General features: G+C 43.5%; 1 long non-coding RNA gene across 1 annotated transcript in view; it reads right to left on the reverse strand.

Annotated features, from left to right (window-relative positions):
- Window positions 1-12,879: 12,879 nt before the first annotated feature.
- LOC136385553 (uncharacterized) overlaps window positions 12,880-22,426 on the reverse strand; it is a 36,299-nt gene continuing 26,752 nt past the window's right edge. Inside the window, exon 3 of the long non-coding RNA XR_010747842.1 lies at window positions 12,880-13,071. This is a non-coding gene — a long non-coding RNA (uncharacterized lncRNA). The remainder of the gene's footprint in view (window positions 13,072-22,426) is intronic.

Here is a 22,426-nt window from a genome sequence, read left to right on the forward strand (position 1 = left end):
GGACAAAAATACATTTATAAAGGAATCCTAAATGCCCCAACTGACAACAATAAATAGATCATCTGGACCACTGACTTTTCAACCATTTTCATTTCATGGCACATATAAACTAATTACTAAAATTATGCAGCACACCATAAAATTATATTTTCTGCAGAGCTGAGAAAAAGATAAGTATATAAAATTATAGCCTTGAAAGAATCTGAAATCATGCCACAAAAAAAGGCTTATAATGCAACCTTACTAGTAAAGGGTTTGTCATCCTGCCTCTTTTTATTAGTCTAAGGGGTCACATTTAAAAGCCTGCAAATGAACTGTAACACTCACTCTCAGAAGCTATAATACAATTACCGCAAACAACTGAGTGACAGGACTCCGTGCAGAGTAACAGGGCCCCACTATAAGAAATACAACAAGAGAATAACAATAAAGAGAAATTGATGGTCTTTCTCCCTCTTGGGGCAACAACAGAGAAACTGAGGCTGTGGTATAGAAGCGAGCATACACCTCCTTTACATAAGGTGTCATGCAGCAGGGGAGGACCTGGAATACCAAATTTACCATTTTTTCAAGAAAATATAAAAATCTAGGTTTACATGTGAAATTTTCAGATTTTGAGATGTTGGTTTAAGTATTTTTTTATTATTATTATCTTTCTGAAGCTGGAAACAGGGAGAGACAGTCAGACAGACTCCCGCATGCACCCGACCGGGATTCACCCGGCACGCCCACCAGGGGGCGATGCTCTGCCCAGCAGGGGGCGATGCTCTGCCCCTCCGGGGCATTGCTCTGCCGCGACCAGAACCACTCTAGCGCCTGGGGCAGAGGCCAAGGAGCCATCCCCAGCGCCCGGGCCATCCCTGCTCCAATGGAGCCTCGCTGCGGGAGGGGAAGAGAGAGACAGAGAGGAAGGAGAGGGGGAGGGGTGAAGAAGTAGATGGGTGCTTCTCCTGTGTGCCCTGGCCGGGAATCGAACCCAGGACCCCTGCATGCCAGGCCGACGCTCTACCACTGAGCCAACCAGCCAGGGCGGTTTAAGTATTTTTTAAGAGCACATTCACAGTATGAATTAGCCGAAGGGCTGTGATTTTGAAAATTTGACATTTCTGACCTAAAATTTAAAAGTGTCGAACTATAAGAGTAGGAAGGGTTTCAAAATTGAATAAATGAAATGCTTACTCAATCTCCTTAGATATAATATCTCTCTCATTCTGTGACTATGGGAAATATTCCTTAATTTATGCTCAATAACTATGAGACTTAACATCACACATGTAGCATAGATACATCCTTATACTTGATAACCATTGCCTTGAGCATCACATATCATATAGACATAGATAATCCAACTTTGTCATACTGGAATATGCAGATATTCAAGAGGTAATGACAAGCTGAGACAGGATAAGACCATCACAAGATTTCAGAAATCAAGAGCCTGAATTTATTTTATTATTTATTGATTGATTGATTTTTAGCGAGAAGAAGGGAGAGGGACAGGAATAGCACTCTGCTCCTGCATGTGCTCTGATTGGGGATCAGACCAGCCACCTCTGTGCTTCGGGACAGTGCCCTAACCAACCGAGCCATTCAGCAAGGGCCTGAATTTATTTCTTACGTAAGAAAGGGAGAGTTTCGCTGGTCAGGCAGAATCTTTTTGAGCAAAGCAAACCACTGATGTTGGTGATGGGTTTCTTGTGAGGTTACATTTGTCTAAGAGACAATAGTGGTCAGCCTGAGAAGCCTGTCCAAGTCGGCAGCCTGTGGAAGTGTGAGACTGTCACTGACTGGCAGACTTTCAGAGAGTAACCAGTGACAGATAAGATAGCTTTAGAGCCTGTTCTGGGGTTTGATTGTTACAGTGGCTAGAGAACGCGTTGTGTTTCCCTAGGAGTGTGGGGACTTTTTGTAAATTCTCAGGACTACCTGTGTGGAACTAATGGGGGCTGCTGAAAAGGTCATGGCCCCACACCAGCACAGATGCTATCTCACAATGGGCTATGAGCTTTTTACCACATGGAGTGCGGCCCTTCTGTGAAGCTATGGAGCCTAAATATAAAGTCAGGGCCATTTGTTTCTTAGGTCAGAGCCTAAGAAAGGCTCTACCCACGTGGACAGGTGGATCTGGATCCTCAAAAGGTAACATTTCCAATCCTCATGAATTACAAATTCCCTAAGGACAAGAAATGGTATTTCACTGAAAGTACGTGCCCTCTGATTTCCCTACTACAAGAACAAAAGGGGAGAATAAGAGAAAGCATGAGATACTGAAAGGGAAAGAAAAAAAGAAAAAAGGAACCAAGTTAAAGGTCATCTTGTATCTTATGTTTTGAATCAGATACTAGATTAAAATTCAGGCAGCAGGGTAGCATTCATTTTTTATATACTTCTAGGAAACAATTCCTGATTGCCATGACCAACAATTTTCCTTATTAGCATGTCCCTAGTTTTACATAAAATAGGATGTGGGATATCTCTTTAGAAATACAAAGCTCATGTGTGTTCGTGCCTCTGTTTCTATTCTGGTCATCAGTTTATTTTGTTTGTTAGATTCTACATGTAAGTGAGATCCTATGGTATTTGCCTTTCTCTGACTGGCTTATTTCACTTAGCATAAAAATCTCCAGGTCCGTCCATGCTGTCACAAAAGGTGAGATTTCCTTCTTTTTTATGGCCATATAGTATTCCATTGTGAACAGACAGCTGTTAGAGGGGAGAGAGGTGGGCATCTGAATAAAAGAAGGTGAAGGGAATTAGCCAAAATACATATGTACATAACATAGACATAGTCAACAGAGTGGTAACAGCCAGATGAAAAGGGAAGATGGGGGCCCTGGCTGGTTGGCTCAGCAGTAGAGCATCAGCCTGGTGTATGGAAGTCCTGGGCTCAATTCCTGGCCAGGGCACACAGGAGAAGCGCCCACCTGCTTCTCCACCCTCACCCCTCTCCTTTCTTTCTATCTCTCTCTTCCCCTCCCACAGCCAAGGCTCCACTGGAGCAAAAAATTGGCCCAGGCACTGAGGATGGTTCCATGGCCTCTGCCTCAGGCACTAGAATGGCTCCAGTTGCAACAAAGCAACGCCCCAGATCAGGGGTCCCCGAACTTTTTACACAGGGGGCCAGTTCACTGTCCCTCAGACCGTTGGAGGGCCAGACTATAAAAAAAACTATGAACAAATCCCTATGCACACTGCACATATCTTATTTTAAAGTAAAAAAAACAAAACGGGAACAAATACAATATTTAAAATAAAGAACAAGTAAATTTAAATCAACAAACTGACCAGTATTTCAATAGGAACTATGCTCCTCTCACTGACCACCAATGAAAGGGGTGCCTCTTCCGGAAGTGTGGTGGGGGCCGGATAAATGGCCTCAGGGGGCCGCATGCGGCCCACGGGCCGTAGTTTGGGGACCCCTGCCCCAGATGGGCAGAGCATCGCCCCCTGGTGGGCATGCCAGGTAGATCCCGGTTGGGCTCATGCGGGAGTCTATCTGTCTTCCTCTCTGCATCTCACTTTGAAAAAATACAAAAAAAAGTAGGAGGGTGAGGTGGGTATTAGGTAGAGGTAGGCAGAGGTGGGGAAAATGAGGACAGAAAGAGACATAGCTGGGGCAGAGGGCACACAATGTGGTGAACGGATGGTGTTATGTTGAATTGTTCACTTGAAACCTGTATGGTTTTATGAACCAATGTCATCCCAATAAATTTAATTAAGAAAAAAAAGGAAAGAAATACAAAGCCCAAATTAGGTCTCATGTGAGAGTCTCCTCTTCTGACTGATGCGACGAGAGTCATAGCAGCCTTAGAGAACCGGAAGGTGTCCAACACACACACACACATGCACGTGCACACACACACACATGCAGACACACAGAGTAGGTGAGACAAGGGGAACCTTGCTGGGTGTTAAGTACCTAATGACAATGCCATGTGTTTCAATCAATCCTACATTCATCTGACCCTTGCTGAGGGAAATCTGTTTCTCCACAATAGCTATGGGCTACAAGAAATGGCTTAAAAACCATATGAAAGAGAATGTGTTGTTTCTCAGAATTGTTCATTCATCCATCCACTCCACAAACACTGAGCATTTACTAAAGACACAGGCTTTGGAGCAAAATAAAGTTCATCCTTGTGCTCAAAGCACCACAATCTTAAATGAAGAGAAAGAAACAGATAAATTTACATACCAGCTGAGTACAGAAATAGGATCAGTGCCTGAGAGAGAGAGATGTTTGAGTAAGTGACAATCCTTGTGGGTTTAAAGAGTTTACTGAGATGACACTTGAATTGGATCTGGAAGGAAGAGAAGAGGTTTGCTAGGTAAAGGAAATAGCATGTCCAGGGACTCATTCACTTTGGGTAAACCACAGAATCAAGGTTTGTGGTGGGAAGTGGAAATTTGAAAGCAGTCCCAGCCTTGCATTTGGCAAGAGGTTCTTAGTTATAACACCGAAAGTGCAAACAACAAGAGAGAAAAATAGTTTCATTGGACTTTATCCATAATTTAAAAACTTTTGTGCATCAAAGGACACTATCAAGAAAGTAAAAAGACATGAACAGAAGTACAAAATATGAGAAAATATTTGCAAATCATATGATAAGCATCTCTTATCCAGAATATAGCGAACTCTTACAATACAATTTTTAAAAAGACAATCCTATGGGCAAAGGGTTTGAATGGACATTTCTAATATATATATATAGCTAATAAGCATATAAACAGATGCTCAACATCATTAGTCATTAAGGAAATGCAAGTCAAAACCATGAGAGTTGGGGAGACAATGCTGGTAAGATAGTTATAATAAAAAAAAAAAAACACAGAAAAGAACAAGTGTTAATGAGGATGTGGAGAGACTGGAATCCTCATACATTACTGTGGGGAATGTAAAATGGTGTGGCCCCTGTGGAAAACAGTGTGGCAGTTCCTCAAAAAGTTAAATATAGAAGTACTGTATGACCCAGCAATTCTGCTCCTAATTATACAACAAAAGAATTGAAAGCAAGTATTCAAATAAACACTTGTGCATAAATATTCATAGCAGCACTACTCATAATCACCAAGAGCTAGAAACAACTGTAATGTTCATTCACTGATAAATGGATAAACAAAATATACTATACCCATATTATTTTTGACAGAGTCAGAGAGAGAGAGACAGTTAGGGACAGACAGGTGTGAAGGGAGAGAGATGAGAAGCATCAGTTCTTTGCTGTAGCACCTTAGTTGTTCATTGATTGCTTTCTCATATGTGCCTTGACTAGGGGGCTACAGCAGAGAGACTGACCCCTTGCTTAAGCCAATGATCTTGAGCTCAAGCCAGCGACCTTGGGCTTCAACCTAGTGACCTTGGGCTCAAGCCAGAGACCATGGGGTCATGTCTATGATCTCACACTCAAGCCAGCAACCCTGTGCTCAAGCTGGTAAGACCGTACTCAAGCCAGACGAGCTGGTGCTCAAGCTGGTGACCTTGGGGTTTCAAACCTGGGTTCTCTGTGTCCCAGGCTGACACTCTATCCACTGCACCACCACCTGGTCAGGCCACCCGTAATATTGAATATTATTAAATAGTCATAAATATACATTCTTACAGTTTCATCTCAAAAGTTTTTTGAGTAACACAGAAGTTTAATATTTGAGGAAGAATCTGGATAATGTAAACAAATTACAGAAGGGGAAATGGTGGCAAGGAAGTCAGTTGCAAATGATTCCAGAGATAACAAGGTTTGAATTAAGGCATGGCAAAAGAGGTAGAGAGAAGAGGCTGGCACAAGACAGGTATCTGAAACAGAATGGACAGCAGTTCGGGACTGGGTATGGGGGGAGAGATTAGAAGGAGCTGGGGAGGAAGTGCTGGTGGAAGATGGTGGATTAGTCGGATAGAATGATACACCCGGAACGGGTTTGAGAGGAACTCTAATCCTTGAGCACCTGCAGATTGGGGCAGGGTGCATACATAAATAGATTCGCAGTGTGACTATGGGATCTGGTCAAAGACGAAGCTCTTAGAGGGCTAAGAAACAAGTGAGTCTTTTAACCATCCCCAAAGAATGTGAGTCCATCACTTTCCAGAACAGTGGTCACTGGTTTTGTAGAATAAACAGCAATAGTCTCAGAAGCTCTAAGAGCGAACCCTGATTGTGGCTGTAGGCACAGTGTCAAAAAGACACTACCTTCTTTATACATGAGAAAAAATGAAGTAGAGCAGAGAGACTAGGCAAGGAGGTCAGCTGGGGTCATTCAGTTGGGGTCATTTAAGAGATGCTCAGTACCTGAAATAAGGGTAGAAAATCCATAGTAGGTGTGGAAAGGAAATACTGGCCATGAGAAGATTTTCAAGATTGAATGAATAGAATTTAGTGAATGAATATAAAGTGGTGAGAAAGATCGACAGGCTAGGAAAATGAGTATAGGGTAGACAGTAGATGGTGCACACATGTGCAACAGACACAAAGCACACTTCAGGCAGGTACGATCCTTGCTGGAGAGGACAAGCATATACCTATTTAGAGATCTAGTTGTCTACAGAGTGAAGAAGTGTTCACTGTGAGGGTGTGCATGCATGCTGCAGACACAGGCTAGGCTTGGGTGGGGTGGATACAGAGGGTGTGATAAAACACCATAGAAGTGAGACTCAGTGAGGGAAGCCTAGTCATAACACGAGGAGACCGTCATTCCGGATGGAACTGTCTCAATGTATGGAGGAGGGTATACTGACTTCACGTCTAACCAGAGAGAACCAATGATGACCTCTTTTCTCAAGCATTAGTCTGCATTTCTGTTACTCAAGTGTTGGAGTCCCACTTCTCTCTATAGCTAATGATGTCACTATGGTCAAAAACCCCCACTGGGACAGTGGCCCTCATGCCTTCCTGGGTTTTTTATAGTGGCATTTGCAGAGTGCAAGCCTACTACAGTAATGCATTACAGCCAATGAAAACCAATGAGCAGTTCCACCACCATCTCCATTGCGTCTGTGAAAAATGCCGGCTACCCTATCCCTGGGGACACTTGTTAAAAAGAATTCAAAATTTTAAAAAGTATCTCCAAAATGAAAAAGAAAAATGCTGGTTAAGTCCTCTGGCTGATCCAGGGGCGAAGAAAAAAGATGATGAAATACCTAGTCCTTTACTTCAGAAACCATTAACAGCAGACTCAATAAACCCTTGCAAGAAGATAATTTTATAGTTCACAACTAGTGAAATAGCAGTCAATTTGCCTCCCCACACTAAGCTTGCCTTCTTTCAATTAGTTCTCCAAAATGTAGGTAGCCAGGAAGACACATTTTTAATGAAATTTGATTTTGACTTACTTTAACTCTTTAATGGCTTCTTGGGATCAAGTCCAAATTCAAACATCACTTGCAGGGCAGTGAGCAATCTAGCACTGACCTACCTCTCTGACATCTGTTTAGACCAGTCTGGCCTCTGAGCACATATTTCAGGAGGTGGTTTAAACCAAGTTTGGAAGGGCAAGCTGGTGCTAGATTGCTTAGCCCCTACAAGCCACATTAAATGTCTTCTTCCTTGACTTCAAAAGTCCAGTGCCTTTATTCTATAATTCAATTCTACTAAGTATCTGCTTAACTTACGCTGTTGTTTACTAAAGCCCCGCACAGAGATGTTCATAGCAGTACTGTATGTAATAGCTCCAACCAGGAAACAATCCCTGTCACCCACATCAGCATGTATAAATGTAGTATCTTCCAAAAAGGGGATACTATTCCTCCAAAAGACAAAAGTAATTTCAGCTTTATGAAACATGACTGAATCTCACAAACATAACATTGGGAACAAAAGGCCAGGTACAGAAAAGCACATACTATATTAGTGCTAGTATATAAAGTACAAAATTAGTCTAAATTAAATATGGTGTTAACAAGTTAGGACAGAGAAGGATGGGTTACTCTCTGGAATGGGGCACAGGGGGGGTTTCGGGAGGTAGATAATATTGAACTGAGCGTTAGTTGCATGGGTGTTTGCTTTGTGAAAATTTGTCAAGCTGAACACTTAGAATTTATGCACTTTTGTCTAAGCCATACCAGACAGTTTACATTTTTCAAAAAGTCTCTTTTTCTCATATTCTGCACTCTCCCTCTTGCTGAATAACTCTTGCTCTTCCAACCTCAACATCGCTTCCTCCAGAGACCCTTTCCTGAATTCCTAGGCTGTTTTAGCTCATCCTGCTGTGTGCTCAAAGTCACCTGTTGTTCATCTATCTGAACAACTCTCCACATTTAATTACAACTACTTGTTGAATCAGTTTTTGCAAATTGGCTTTATCTATCTTTTCAGGCACATTGTGGAAGTGCACAAATTTTAATAGAGGGCATGTGAAGAGAGTAAAATTTTATAATACTCTTCCATGGGTAGATCAGCCCCAGTGCTGTGTAAAATATAGAAGGGTGAACTATTTATATATTGCTCTGTGACAAATTCGCTAATTCAGCAGCTTAAAACAACACAATTCCCTCAGTTTCCATGCATTACAAGCTCAGGTATAGATTAGCTGCTGGTTCCTCTGCTTTAGGGTCTTGTGAAACTACACTCAATGTGTCACCAGGATTATATGCCTTTCGGGAGCCTCGAGGTCCTCTCCTAAGCTCACCTGTTTCTTGGTCAAGTTTTGATCCTTGCCACTGTAGGACTAAGATCCCCACTTTCTTGTTTACTGTCAACTAAAGGCCACTATCTACTACTCGAGTCCATCCACCTGTCATGTCACAGACTCTCTCACCGGCCTCTCAACATGGCAGCTTCTTCAAGGCCAGCAAGGGAGACCCGCGCTTAGTAGGCTAAGATGGACTCAGATAATAGTCAATAATGTGGAGCTAATGGGGTATGAGGCCTGCTGGGTGCTTGGAGCAGCAGGGAGATCATTTTACAGAGTGCATGGTTTTCCGACCACTTTGCTGTACATCTGAGACTGTTGCGGAATGGTACTGAATGTACACTGTGGTTGAAAAAACCAAAGAACTATAAAAATAAAGTCTCATCACCTATGACATATCATATAACCTAATCTGGGGGTGGCATCTCATCAACTTTCTCACATTCTGTTGGCTGGAAGCAAGCTCAGGTTCTGGTCACATTCAAGAGGAGGAGAATTATGCAAGGACGTAACTCAATAGGGGTTCCTTAGAATTCTGCCTACCACAAAAGGGTATTATTATTTGGAGACTGAGGGAGTTTATCTCAGCAGCTCTCAAATCCCACAATATAGAAGCAGGAACCAGCCTCCAAAATGGCACACTGTACCAGAGTCAGTCTCTGTGACCAGTAGAAATTGGCCAAAATGACAGCATATGACTCTTGAGGCTAGACCATCAAAGACAATGCAGTTTCCACCTCTCCGTCACTTGTTTTCGGAAAAGCTAGCCAACACGCCGTAAGGAGTGCAGAGGCCCACATGGCAGGAAACTGGGACCTACTGCCAATAAGGTAGTCATATTAAAAACACAAAAGCAGAATGCCAAATTTGAATTTGAGATAAAAATGAATAAGTTCAGTATAAGTATGACTCAAAATAGTGCATGTGACAGACTTATACTACAAAATCATTCATTATCTTCTGAAATTCAAGTTTAATTGGGCATCCTGAGTTTTGTGTTTGTTTTCCAAAATCTGGTAACCCTACCTGCCAACAGCCATGTGAGTGACACAGGCTCCCCAACTTGGTTTCAATCAAATCTTCATCTGACTGCAGCCACAGCTAATATCTTGATTGCAACCTCAGGAGAGACCCTGAACCAGGACCTTCTAACTAAGCTGCTCCTCAATTCCTGACCTACAAAAACTGAGATCATACATGCTTATTATATAAAGCCCTAAAGTTTGAGGAGTTATTTGTTACACAGTCAGTGATGACTAATACAATAGGTAAATGTCAACCCATTATCTTGTCTCTTATGCAACAAAATGATCAAGAATGGTTTGTTTAAGAAGCAAAGCCCCTTCTCTAGTAAAAGAGTAAGAAGATATCTCAGAAATGGCAGCTACGGTCATCATTTATTAATGAAATGCCTCAGTATCTATTTCCTTGAATTAAATCTGTCAAACAGAACTCTTTGTTAGGGAAGTCAGAAGGCATTTCTTGTTGTTCTTGCTCACTGAAGTTGGCAACAGCAGCTTCAACATAACAAAGCCTGACAGCTTGATTCGGCCTGAACATGCTGGTGACAGGCAAGTGATGTCTGTTGTAAATATCAGGGCCTGCAGTTCCTCAAGCAAAGATGGGAAAGGCAAACGCACATTGGACAACTGCAGGGTCCGCCAGTGTACATTTTCCTGCTGGAGGAAAACAAAGTGACCTGCACATTATTAAACATGTGGCCGGAGCAGGAGTACATGGGGAACCAAAGGACCTTAAGAGCTATGGTTCTCAACTAGGGGTGACTTGCTCCCCCGCAGGGGACACTTGACAATGTCTGGAGACATTCTGAGTTGTCAAAACAATAAATAAAAATGTGGGTATTGGCATCTATTGGGTAGAGACCAGAGATGCTGCCAAATATCCTACAGTACAAAGGGCAGCCCCCCACATCAAACAATTATCTGACCCAAAACATCGTTAGTGCTGAGAGTGAGAAATCCTGCTCAGGAGAGAGAGCAATGAACTACCTGTTATACTGACAAATCAGATTGCTATAATTCTCTGGAATTTGGAAACTATTTACTTTGCAAACATTTAGTTCATTGCTCCATTCAACACTTTCATTTATTATGTCTATATTCATTCATTTTTGTTTATTCAATAAATATTTATTGAGTGTTTCACTATGCCAGGTGCTATGGGAAAACTAATGTGTATAAGAAATGTATTCAGCCATTAAATAAATTAGTGAGCACCTGGAAGTGATGGGGTGTGGATCGAATGTGTTTTCTTGCCTCAAAAATCTAAAATCTTGAGTTATTACTAGATGAAAAAAGAAGGGGAAAAAACAGAAAAAATGAAGCAATCCTGCAGACTGAACAATCAAAGCTCTGAGTAATTCTAATAATGGGGAGTTCTCTCCAGGGAAACATGTAAAGAGCAGCTGTCATAAGACCATTGATTCGGAGAAGGCTGCACCATTGGGCGAATGTGTGGAACCAGCTGCTTATGTGTTTTCATTGACTCACCTTTTCTTTAATCTAATACAGTATACAGAAATTTATGGAGAGATTTTTCAAAGGTATTTGTGAAAAATAGCAACCAAGTGAAAGCTAAGGCTTCAGTGATGATTAAAGAGCTAGCTCTAGGGTACATACATGCCTTGCACAAAACGTCAGCGCAGAAGAAATTCTAAGCAAATATTTCCAGCTGGCAAAGGCAAGGTCTGTGAGGGCTCCGAACATACCTCTCATGAATGAGGAAGCGTTAGAATAGTGCTGTTTGGATCAGAAAATGGGAGAATCTGGGAGTGTTGGGAGAGGTTTCAAAGGCGAGAGAGGCAAAGGTGGAGTCATAAAGCAGCCTGCCTGACACGCAGAATGCATGGAGGAACCGGGGGAAGGAACCGGGTAGAAAGGCCATGACTGGATTTTAGAGAATACTCAATATTCAGTGAGACTCTCGCATCCAAACAAAGGCATGGACAAAGGATTAGGAGGGGGAAGTCTTCTATATTGTTCAGTATTACTTTAGTTACAACAGTGGTCCCTCCTCTATCGCAGGGGTTAGGTCAGAACCCCCATGATAGGCAAAAATCTGTGAAGTAGTGACATTATATTTACTTTATTATTTATATATACTTTAAGGCTTTATAAACCCTCCCCATTCTTATAAACCTTTCCTACACTGTTATTAACTTTTCTCATACTTATTTTGCTTATTTTACCACAAAATAATTAAAATAATAAATATATAAAAATATCTATATACCACAAAGTCCCACAATATAGCAAAAAATCTGCAATACAAAATTAGATATATACTATTATAAAATCTGCAATACAGTGAGACTGCAAAAAATGAACTGTGATATGGTGAGGGACGACTGTATCTTTATATCATCTCACACCTGTTAGAATGGTTATCACCAGAAAGATAAAATAGCAGTGTTGGCAAGGATGTGAAGAAAAGGAAACCCTTGTGTGTGCACTATTAGTGGGAATGTAAATTGGTGCAGCCACTGTGGCTGACCTCAGTATGGAGGTTCCTCAAAAAGTTAAAAATAGAACTACCATGTGATCCAGCAATTCTACTTCTGGGTATATAGCCAATGAAACAGGATCTCGAAGAGATACATGCACTCCCGTGCTCACTGCAGAATTATTCACAATAGCCAAGGTATGGAGACAGCCTAAGTGTCTACTGATGGATGAATGAATAAAGAATATGAGAAATATGTACACAGTGGAACATTATCTAGCTATAAAAAAGAAGAAAATCCTGCTACAACTAATTTGCAACAACATGGATGAAACTGAAGGACATTATTCTGAATGAAATAAGCCAGATACATAAGAGAAATACTGTATATTCTCACTTATACATGGATTTTTTTAAATTTCAAACTCATAGAAACGGAGTAGAACAGTAGCTTCCAGGAATTAAGGAGAAATGCTGGTCAAAGGGTTCAAACCAGTGGTGGGATTCAAATAATTTAACAACCGGTTCTCTGCTCTAATGACAGTTTTAAGTATAAAAAAAGGATATAGCAAAAGGTAGTTTATTATTTCACGCATTTAATACTTAAGAACAATAAGAGGTACATAAAACTAGATTATAACAGTTTTAAAATATTAATGAAAAAATACTCAATAATACCTGATAAAAAACAATAAAACTGTTAAGATATTTCCATATTGCTTCTTTTTAAAATAAATTGTTAAGATTTTATTTATTCATTTTAGAGAGGGGAAATAAGGATGGAGAGAGAGAGAGAGAGAGAGAGAGAGAGAGAGAGAGAGAAGGGGGGAGGAGCAGGAAGCATCAACTCCCATATGTGCCTTGACCAGGCAAGCCCAGGGTTTTGAACCAGTGACCTCAGCATCCCAGATCAATGCTTTATCCACTGCGCCACCACAGGCCAGGCTGATATTTCTTCTTGATTGGCATTCCACTTGCAATTTTTCCCACCTGTAGATGAAATGAACATTACTATGGGCACTCAGAATACACTGTTGCACAGATGAATGTTAAAAAAAGAGTAAGAAATGTAAATTTGTGATTTCCACATTGGGCAGCTGCCCAGGCGCCCACCTCAGAGAGAACCCTGATGACAAGTGCTATTTGAACAACCAGTTCACCAAACTCAACAAAAAATTAGGTATTGGTTCTGCCAAACTGGTGCGACCCAGCTGAATCCCACCACTGGTTCAAACTTTCAGTTGTAAGATGAGTAAATTCTGGGGATCTAAAGAACAGCATGGTGGTTACATTTAATAGTAATCCCCTATTTGTTTGAGAGTAGATTTGAAATTTGTTGAGAGTAGATTTTTGAGTGTTTGCACCACACACAAAAAAATGGTAACTATATCAGGTGATGGATGTGTTAACTGATTGTGGTAATCATTTCACCATGTATATGCACATTAAATCATCATGGTGTACATCCTAACTGTATGTAATTTCTATTTGTCAATTATGCCTTAATGTAGCTGAAGAATCTATCTTTAGCAAAATTAGATTGTTTGGCTCCCATAAGCAGCAACAGTGTAATTTTAGTTAGGGACACCTAAAGCAGGAGGTCCACGTCACCAGAACACTCTTGGTGTCAGCTTTTTCTCCATTCTTGCTGTGTTCTCCATGAATTGAACCCCTCCTTCCTTACAACTCTAGGCTCATGACTTCACATTTCTACACCCAATGAGATTCCCAATTCAAAGAGATCCCGGTGAAAGCATCTGACTGGCCTGGCCTGACCACAGATCCCTCTGTTGAACCGACCACCAGCACATGGTGAGGTTCTTTGTTTAACATCCCCCATCCAAGTCATGTATCACTAGCTGGGGAAAGAAGCAGTTACCTAACGAAGGAGAGCAAATAAAGATCTGACAAAACAATAAATGCCTTCAACCTAAATGTCCACAAAATAGCATAATGGGCTGATAAATTAGGGTATATAAAAGAATATTAAGCAGTCATAAAAATTTTAACTATATTTAATAATTTAATGAGATGACAGGAATCTCCTTTAATTTTTCCTGTGAATCTCCAATCATTTCCTACGACTGATGGACAGTATATAACACAGAGGAACACATGTTTTATTCCTATCCTTTCATAGGTTGCAAGGTATCGGATTCCTAGAGCCCTGACCATGTCTCTTTTGTGGCAACTAGAGCTTTTCTTTTGGACTCTCTTCTATTCCCACTCTGCTATCTCCATTCCTCTAACCCCGGTTGTTGATTTCAGTATCATTATTATGACTTTTCATTTTTCTTTCAATATGGGGGATCCTCCCTTTACATCCCAGCTCCCCTTTCTCTCACTTTTTAAAATTCATTTATTTTCTCATGTATCCTCTCTCAAAATATTTGAAGCAGATTATGAGAACATAATATGTAATAATCATCTGAGGCTAATGCAACAGAAATCGAAAATCAGAAGCAAAAAAAAGGAGAAAACACATCAATTATAAAGGTTGATATTATAACTATAAGCATCCATTACATTAGAATTTCAGGTTTCTAAAAGTCCGGGCATGAATGGAAAAATGAGATTACATATACTTGGTTTTCATTAAAGAGAGTGAGTACCAGCTCCTCTGAGGACACGTATCATTTTCCTGACTGTGTTGTCAGAGAAATTGAAACCTCATAAGGAAAGCAATGCCCAACCCCCAGGGTTGTTACGTCTATGAAGTGTATCTAAAACCCTTTATAAATTGCAAACAGTTATTTAACACTAATATAAACCATAACTCTCTTTTTCTACACTTGCAGGTTTGCTTTTCCCAGTCCTTCCTCCACCCCTCACACTTCATCTTGAACACGATCAGTGCTTGGCCAGTCAGTGTGGAACTGGGGAACCTCAGGACTAGGCCAAGTCAGAAGGGCCGTGACGAGGACACTTGGGAATCCCGGCACTGACAGGAAGCACCAAGGAAAGAAAGACCCACGCCAGCTCCGCGGCAAGGAAAGAGCCCAGCTTTCAGACAGATTCTAAGCTGTGGGAATTACTTCTGATAGTGCAGTAAAGTCTCAGCTTTTGCTTCCACTGGGTGACCACAGGGAATTGAGGCTCTCTGGCATATCTGTGGGTCCAGTGGGCTGAACCTGACAGAAATATCCTTTTTTTTTTCCATTTGAGGAACTAAGGGGCCTCTTGGGACAGAACTCATTAAAACAAAACAAAACAAACATTTCTGCACACTCAGCTTGATCCAGTTTGAATACCTCATGGAATCATTTATTCAGTTAATTAGGGTTATCTCTCTACGCAGCATCTACTATTGGACAAATGTCTGTGCCTTATGGAGGGTCCCTGGACACATGCATTAAAAACTCTATAAAGCTCCAGGGCACAAGACACTGCTAAACAAAGGGTGACAGAGAAGAGATTCTCCATCCACCCCACACTGGATCTCCCAGCAGGAGCAGCAGTGCACAGTGGGCAGGTCGCCCAGGGCCAGAAACTCAGCTGGAAAAAGGGAGAGCCTCAGACCAGGGGGCTTGCTGGAGATCATCAGGAAAATGGGAATACAGCTGGTGATTTGCTTGTGGGCACGTTTCATATCCCCTGATAGCTCTGAAAACCACCGGCGGTGGGCAGAGAGGTGTCAAGGGCTCTGCAATTGCAGGAAAGGTGGAAGTGAGGGAAAGAGAGGTTTCCCCTTAGAAACAACACGTGATCAGCTTGAATGTAGTATCTTTTTGGTGCATCCGCAATGCTAAAGCAAGTAGTTTAGACTGGTCCTAAGGAAAATGTCTGCCTGCTTCATGTTGCTGGATGTCTTGAGCAGCATGGTTGGGAGGGCTACTGGGAAAAGAACACTGGGCCAGCTTAAATCTTGGCTTTGTTGAAAATGAGCAATGAAGCTGAACTTGTTCCTGTACCTCTCTGGGCCTAAGTTCCTTGTTTGTAAAATAAGAAAGTTGGACTAGTCATTTGCAAATCGTATTGAAAGGAATGCTTGGATCTGCAGAGTACCTGAGCTAAGAAGGGAGCCAGGGAAGTGGGCTGAGGTAGCCCTGGGTCCCCCAGGCCCACTTCTCCAGGAGCAATGGTACATGCACCTTTCAATGGCTGCTGCCCAGCACTGCAGTGAGAGAGGCAGTCTGCATTCAAATCCCGGCTGCTTCAGGAACTTATGATGGGAGCTCTCTGAGTCTCTGAGACCCACATGTTGCTAGAAGCATGACTCCTCAAATTCTTGCATTTGGAATATGTGAGGTTCTTCTTTCTAACCTGTCCCAAATGTCCAAGACAACAAACAAACACAGCATCATGCATGAAAAATTCTATTATTGCTCTGGCCAGACAGCTTGGTTGGTTGGAGCATTGTCTCAAGCACTGAGGTTGCTGGTTCGATCCCCAGTCAGGGCACATACAGGAACAGATCGATGTTCCTGTCTCTCTCACTTCCTCTCTCAATAAAATTAATAAAATCTTTAAAAAAAGAAGAAAAATTTTATTCTTTAGAGTGGGAAAGAAAGAAAATATTTCCAGCATTGAAAGGTGCTCTTGTTAATCAACCTACATGGTTTCCAAGATTGAAACCAATTCTGCACAGCCCCTAGGAATGTCTTTCATCCGGTGGTTCTCAGCCAGGAGTGCTTTGCTCCCTAAGGGAAATCTGGCAAGGTCTGGAGACACTTGTGCTTATCACAACTTGGGGGAGTGCTACTAGGATGTAGTGAGCAGAGGTCAAGGATGTTGCTAAACAACCTACAGTGCACAGGCCAGCCCCCATTACAAAGAATGATCCAGTTCAAAATGTCAATAGAGGTTGAGAAGTCCTGCTTAACTTAACTAGGGCCTGATGCGTGTGTAGTGGTGCTTAACTGCACCGAATCAAGATGCTCATGATTCATTCCACTGTGTCATATAATAGAGACTAGTTATAGATTATGATGAGGAGAGCAAGGTGTTTCCAGAAACTGGCAAAGTAGGACAACCTCAGATTTGACACGCATGGAAGCCCAATCCTGGGCTAGTTTTCCAGGTATCTTCTTTAATCTGGAGAGTAACCCTCTGAGGGCACAGCACTATGCTTGAACAAAGAAGCACAGCCTCTGAGACTAAGAGAAGTTTAGACATATAACCATGGTTCCTTGATGGGGTAGGGAGCCAGGTTCCCTCTCAGGCTCCTTTCTTCCAACGGTATTTGGAAGTAGAAGGTGGTACATACCACATGGCAAGTGCACGCCAGAGGAAATGATGTAATAAAAACTGAGATCCTTCTCACCACTTCTGTGCACCCTTCTCAGCTTTGCCGTGCTTCTGCTTGTGATGGCTTGTATCTGTGACTTTGTTCAGAAGATGTCCTTAGATGCCTAGCCACTCTGGATGCATGCACAAAAAACCCACAGTGCCTAGGATTCTACTAACCCCTCGGCAGCCTTTAGGGAATGACTTGGGGTTGTGAGAGTATAAACGTCCAGGTCCTGCTCCCCAAAGCAAGACAAAGGCTGAGAAGCAGCCTACACTCCAAAGCTCCCCTGCAATCGTCCTCTCCCCTGTCCTCCTTCCTTCGCCATTTTCTCATGGGAGCACTGCATTAAGAAATCACTGGCACACAAATCGTTGTCTCCAAGTCTGCTTCCAGGGAACCTAAATACCTAAGAAGAGAGGCCAGAGAGGTTGGGGATGCTTCTCAGAGTAAAAGGACATTTAACTGAATGACAGTGGGAGATAATGTCAGAGACATGCTGCACCCAGGATGAGTCTAACTAAGGAATTTGGAAGTAACCTGTGAGCAATGGAAAACTATTAATGATTTTCCAGTAAGGAAAGACATTTCACACGAATAGAATTGGATACATTAATATACCTTAGTTGATATTAAATGTAAGTTATTGGACATTTTCCAAGTGTATTACTAAGTAATGAGGAACTTGCAGGTATAGCAAAATGTAATAAAGGAAAATGAAAAATTCTTAGGTGTTGATTACTTTCTGTTTGCAAAGGGACTTCGTGCTCTAGAAATACATGAATAGATCAAATGACTTCAAACCGTGACTGTAACCAACCATAAAGAAGAGGCTTGTTTTCCTGTGGCCCGGGACCACTTATTTTACAAAATGAAACACTTGTCTCTATAACGACCTAATTTTCTAACTCAAAACAGGATAACTACATAGTATCAGAACAGTACTGTCAGTTTTCATTTATTATTAAATATTCCCCATCTACCTACTATGTGGCAAGCACTAAATAGATGATTTAAGAAGTAAATACTAAAGTCAAATATTAAAATTTGTTTTTGGGATTTTAAATTCTACATTCTGTATATATAACCAGAAGAGAGTTTACTACAACATTCAATCTTAGTCTGAGGTCTAAAAATGATAATCAGGTAGAAATTCTGCCAAACTTTTTAAGTGCACAAAATATTCTGAAAGAAACGGTTTTGGTGTAATATAGAATGCTAGAGTTTAGTCTATATGTGATAGTCTCACAATTCAATTTTAACGAACATTTATTGTCTAGGTCATAGGTAAGCAAGCTTTTACTATGGACTCAGATAGTAATTTAGGTTTAATAGACCAGGTGCTTTCTGCCATAATTACTCTACCCCGTACTGCAGTGCATAAGCAGCCATAGATAATATATAAAAATAATGGGTGTAGCTATGTTCCAATAAAACTTTATAGATACTGAAATTTGACATTATTATAATTCTCATACGTCACAAACTTTTGTTCTTCTATTGATTTTTTTCATTCATTTTAACCTGTGAAAATCATTCTTAGCGCAAAAGCAGGCTATATTAAAAAAGGTAGTGGGGGAAATTTGGTCCAAACCTGGTGTCCCAGGGCTGGAGGGTACAGGTAGTTCATTTGGGAGGTGACTCCAGGAGGCAGGAGTGAAGAAGCAATGGGGAGAAAGTCAAAGAGAGAGAGAGAAAGAGAGACAAAGAGACAGACACATAGGCAGACAAAGACACAGGCAGACATTGATTTTAAGTGTAAATGACAAAAAGCCAACAAAGGATGTGTGACTGTGTTGGTTACTGAGGGAAGCTGGGATCTGTCTTTCCGGAGACACTCTGAGAAACCAGGTAGATTATGCCTCAGAAATATCCCTTTGAAGCATGGAAGGATAGGGCCATTATCTACAGACTCCAGTCTCTTCACTTCAATTTGTCCTACCTGTAGGTCAATAAAGCTTCCTCCACTTTGGCAAAGCTCTGAGGCAGGAAAGTAAAAAGTGGTTCAAGCACTCATGATGGACTGCTGGCCATCATGCCCGGGAACAGTCCTAGAGTGGCACACGCCATCATGCCCGGGAACAGTTCTCTAGAGTGGCACACACCATCATGCCCAGGAACAGTCCTCTAGAGTGGCACACACCATCATGCCCGGGAACAGTCTTCCAGAGTGGCACACACCATCATGCCCGGGAACAGTACACTAGAGTGGCACACGCCATCATGTCCGGGAACAGTACACTAGAGTGGCACACGCCATCATGCCCGGGAACAGTCCTCCAGAGTGGCACACGCCATCATGCCCTGGAACAGTCTTCTAGAGTGGCACATGCCATCATGCCCGGGAACAGTCTTCTAGAGTGGCACACGCCATCATGCCCGGGAACAGTCCTCCAGAGTGGCACACGCCATCATGTCCGGGAACAGTCCTCCAGAGTGGCACACGCCATCATGCCCGGGAACAGTCCTCCAGAGTGGAACATGCCATCATGTCCGGGAACAGTCCTCCAGAGTGGAACACGCCATCATGCCCTGGAACAGTACACTAGAGTGGCAGACGCCATCATGCCCTGGAACAGTACACTAGAGTGGCAGACGCCATCATGCCCTGGAACAGTACACTAGAGTGGCAGACGCCATCATGCCCGGGAACAGTACACTAGAGTGGCAGATGCCATCATGCCCTGGAACAGTACACTAGAGTGGCACATGCCATCATGCCCAGGAACAGTTCTCTAGACTGGCACACGCCTCATGCCCGGGAACAGTTCTCTAGAGTGGCACATGCCATCATGCCTGGGAACAGTCCTCTAGAGTGGCACATGCCATCATGCCCTGGAACAGTCTTCTAGAGTGGCACATGCCATCATGCCTGGGAACAGTCCTCTAGACTGGCACACACCATCATGCCCGGGAACCGACCTCCAGAGTGGCACACGACATCATGCCCAGGAACAGTTCTCTAGACTGGCACACGCCATCATGCCCGGGAACAGTACACTAGAGTGGCACACGCCATCATGCCCTGGAACAGTCTTCTAGAGTGGCACACGCCATCATGTCCAGGAACAGTTCTCTAGAGTGGCACATGCCATCATGCCCGGGAACAGTCCTCTAGACTGGCACATGCCATCATGCCCGGGAACAGTACGCTAGAGTGGCACACGCCATCATGCCCGGGAACAGTACACTAGACTGGCACACGCCATCATGCCCGGGAACAGTCCTCTAGACTGGCACATGCCATCATGCCCGGGAACAGTACGCTAGAGTGGCACACGCCATCATGCCCGGGAACAGTACACTAGACTGGCACACGCCATCATGCCCGGGAACAGTCCTCTAGACTGGCACATGCCATCATGCCCGGGAACAGTACGCTAGAGTGGCACACGCCATCATGCCCGGGAACAGTACACTAGAGTGGCACACGCCATCATGCCCGGGAACAGTATTCTAGAGTGGCACACGCCATCATACCCGGGAACAGTCCTCCAGAGTGGAACATGCCATCATGTCCGGGAACAGTCCTCCAGAGTGGCACACGCCATCATGCCCAGGAACAGTACACTAGAGTGGCACATGCCATCATGCCCGGGAACAGTTCTCTAGACTGGCACACGCCATCATGCCCGGGAATAGTACACTAGAGTGGCACACGCCATCATGCCCGGGAACAGTCCTCTAGACTGGCACACGCCATCATGCCCGGGAATCGACCTCCAGAGTGGCACACGCCATCATGCCCGGGAACAGTACACTAGAGTGGCACATGCCATCATGCCCTGGAACAGTCTTCTAGAGTGGCACACGCCATCATGTCCGGGAACAGTTCTCTAGAGTGGCACATGCCATCATGCCTGGAAACAGTCCTCTAGACTGGCACACGCCATCATGCCCGGGAACAGTACACTAGAGTGGCACACGCCATCATGTCCAGGAACAGTACACTAGACTGGCACATGCCATCATGTCCGGGAACAGTTCTCTAGAGTGGCACACACCATCATGCCCGGGAACAGTTCTCTGGAGTGGCACACGCCATCATGCCCGGGAACAGTCCTCTAGAGTGGCACATGCCATCATGCCCTGGAACAGTCTTCTAGAGTGGCACATGCCATCATGCCCGGGAACAGTCCTCTAGACTGGCACACGCCATCATGCCCGGGAACCGACCTCCATAGTGGCACACACCATCATGCCCAGGAACAGTTCTCTAGACTGGCACACGCCATCATGCCCGGGAACAGTCCTCTAGACTGGCACACGCCATCATGCCCGGGAACAGTACACTAGACTGGCACACGCCATCATGACTGGGAACAGTACACTAGACTGGCACACGCCATCATGTCCGGGAACAGTCCTCTAGAGTGGCACACGCCATCATGCCCAGGAGCAGTTCTCTGGAGTGGCACACGCCATCATGCCCGGGAACAGTACACTAGAGTGGCACACGCCATCATGTCCGGGAACAGTACACTAGACTGGCACACGCCATCATGTCCGGGAACAGTACACTAGACTGGCACACGCCATCATGTCCGGGAACAGTCCTCTAGAGTGGCACACGCCATCGTGCCCAGGAGCAGTTCTCTGGAGTGGCACACGCCATCATGCCCGGGAACAGTACACTAGAGTGGCACACACCATCATGCCCAGGAACAGTCCTTTAGAGTGGCACAAGCCATCATGCCCGGGAACAGTACACTAGAGTGGCACATACCACCATAAACAGACTGAAGGAACGTGGCATGTGGACTAAAAAGTGTTTGCTAATATGATGCCAGTGGCTGAGGCCAGGCAGGTTCACCGAGTTGGGGCAGATGGTAGGGGAACTGTGGCCCTAGAAAGCGTTGGTCCTTCCCCATTTATTAGATTCTCACAATGGTGGGCAAGCAAACAGGCAGGGAATACCCTTCTCACGGCAGCAGGTGAATGAACAGCAAAACAGCCCCTCCTAGTGGTGGGCAGGCTATCTGCAATCCACACTGAGGGAGAACACCCGTAGCCTTACATAGACTATACACACGTGGCACTGCCATGTGCTCATGCACTAATCATGCAAAGTGCAAGTGAGCAAGTCCAACACAGCTGTTTTTCCAACAGCTCAGATGG

Source organism: Saccopteryx leptura, chromosome X (assembly GCF_036850995.1).
Source record: "Saccopteryx leptura isolate mSacLep1 chromosome X, mSacLep1_pri_phased_curated, whole genome shotgun sequence".
NCBI lineage: Eukaryota > Metazoa > Chordata > Mammalia > Chiroptera > Emballonuridae > Saccopteryx > Saccopteryx leptura.